The 2,500-nt window shown below is 45.6% G+C and overlaps 1 protein-coding gene across 1 annotated transcript in view; it reads right to left on the reverse strand.

Annotated features, from left to right (window-relative positions):
* Nucleotides 1–2,500, reverse strand: part of dlg4b (discs, large homolog 4b (Drosophila)) — a 37,660-nt gene that overhangs the window by 12,380 nt on the left and 22,780 nt on the right. The gene's annotated exons all lie outside the window — the stretch shown is intronic.

The following is a 2,500-nucleotide window of genomic DNA, read 5'->3' on the forward strand; positions in this document are numbered from 1 at the left end:
GTATTATACGCTCCCTAGTTGCTATTACTACTCCATGGCAACATCTGTCAAGCCTTCCAGGGGAACTCTGTTACCATGGAAACTCAGATTTCTATGGCAACTGTTTCAGGCTCATACACCTACACATACACCCACACACTAAACACTCCCCATTACACACACACACACCCACACACTAAACACTCCCCATCACACACACACACACACACACACACACACACTAAACACTCCCCATCACACACACACACACACACACACACACACACACACACACACACACACACACACACACACATATGTATATAAACACTGCATTCAAAAAGTATTCAGACCATTCACTTTTTTCGATGTTGCTATTTCACAGTCTGATACTACAATCAGATAAAACTCAGACTGATTTTATTTCTCATGAATTTACACTCAGTTCCCCGTAATGAAGTACATTCATTAAAATACAAACTAAAATATCACATGTGCAGAAGAATCCAGACACTTTTCTCAGTAGTTATTTGAAGCTTCTTTAGCAGCAGTTTCGGTCTCGAGTCTTTTTGGGTTGGACACAATGAGCTTCACACACCTGGATTGATTGCCCTTCTTCAGGGCAAAGCCTCTCTGGTTGGATGGGGAGCATCGGTGGAACATCTCCAGAGATGTTCAATAGTGTTCAGATGAGGGCTCTGGCTGGACCATTTTAAGACCTTTACATGGTCCCTAATCCACTCCTCTGTTGTCTTGGCTCAGTGTTTAGGTTCATGATCATGTAGGAAGGTGAACCTTCAGCCCACACTGAGGTCCTGAGTGCTGTGGAACAGGTTTGTATTGAGGAATCTCTGTACTTCATTTAGCCTCCCCTCGACCCGGACCAGTCTCCCAGTCCCTACTGCAGAAAAACACCCCTACAGCATGATGCTTCCACCACCATGCTTCACTTTTACAATGGGTTTGTGCAGGTGATGAGCAGCGTCTGGGTTCCTTCAGACATATTGTTTAGAACTGAGGCCAAACAGTACAATCTTGGTGTGATCAGACCATAAAATCTAGTTTCAGACAGTCTGAGAGTCCTTCAGGTGCCTGTTGGCAAAATCCAAGTGGGCTTTTTCCACTGGTAGACTCCAGTCAAGGTGTAGAAACATGTTAGAAAGGAGGCACCTGAGGTGATTTTTAAAGTGTTGTTGTAAAAGCTCTGAATAATTATAGACATGTGATATTTCAGTTTTTAAAGAAAAAATTTACAGACATTTCTAGAATTCTGTTTTCACTGTCTTCTTCTTCTTCTTCTTTCGGCTGCTCCCATTAGGGGTCGCCACAGCGGATCATCCGTCTCCATACCACCCTGTCCTCTACATCTGCCTCTTTTACACCAACTACCTGCATGTCTTCTCTCACCACATCCATGAACCTCCTTCTTGGCCTTCCTCTTTTCCTCCTACCTGGGGGCTCCATCCTCAGCATTCTTCTACCAATATAATTCATGTCCCACCTCTGCACATGTCCAAACCATCTCAATCTCGCCTCCCTCACCTTGTCACCAAAACATCCTACATGCGCTGTCCCTCTAATAAACTCATTTCTAATCTTATCCATCCTCGTCACTCCCAACGAAAACCTCAACATCTTCAGCTCTGCTACCTCCAGCTCCACCTCCTGTCTTTTACTCAATGCCACTGTCTCTAATCCATACAACATCTCAGGTCTCACCACAGTCCTATAAACTTTCCTTTCATTTTGCAGATACCCTACTATCACAAATCACTCCTGTCACTCTTCTCCACCCACTCCACCCTGCCTGCACTCTTTTCTTCACTTCTCTAACACACTCTCCATTACTTTGCACTGTTGACCCCAGGTACCTGAATTCCTCCACCTTCTGAAGCTCTTCTCCTGCAACCGCACCCTCCACTGCCCTCCCTCTCATTCACACACATGTACTCTGTCTTACTCCTACTGACTTTCATTCCCCTTCTCTCCAGCGCATATCTCCACCTCTCCAGGCTCTTCTCAACCTGCTCCCTACTCTCACAACAAATCACAATATCATCCGTAAACATCATAGTCCAGGGAGACTCCTGTCTGACCTCGTCCGTCAACCTGTCCATCACCACTGCAAACAGAAAAGGGCTCAGGGCCGATCCTTGATGCAGTCCAACCTTCACCCTAAACCAGTCTGTTGTTCCTACTGCACACTTCACTGCTGTCACACTGTCCTCATACATGTCCTGCACCACCCTCACATACTTCTCTGACACACCAGACTTCCTCATACAACACCACAACTCCTCTCTTGGCACTCTGTCGTACGCTTTCTCTAAATCCACAAATACACAATGCAGCTCCTTCTGTCCTTCTCTATACTTCTCCATCAACATTCTCAAAGCAAATAAGGCATCTGTGGTGATCTTCCTCGGCATGAAACCATACTGCTGCTCACAGATGGTCACCTCTTCTCTCAGCCTGGCTTCCACTACTCTTTCCCATAACTTCATGGTGTGACTGATCAACT

Source organism: Silurus meridionalis, chromosome 16 (genome assembly GCF_014805685.1).
Source record: "Silurus meridionalis isolate SWU-2019-XX chromosome 16, ASM1480568v1, whole genome shotgun sequence".
NCBI lineage: Eukaryota > Metazoa > Chordata > Actinopteri > Siluriformes > Siluridae > Silurus > Silurus meridionalis.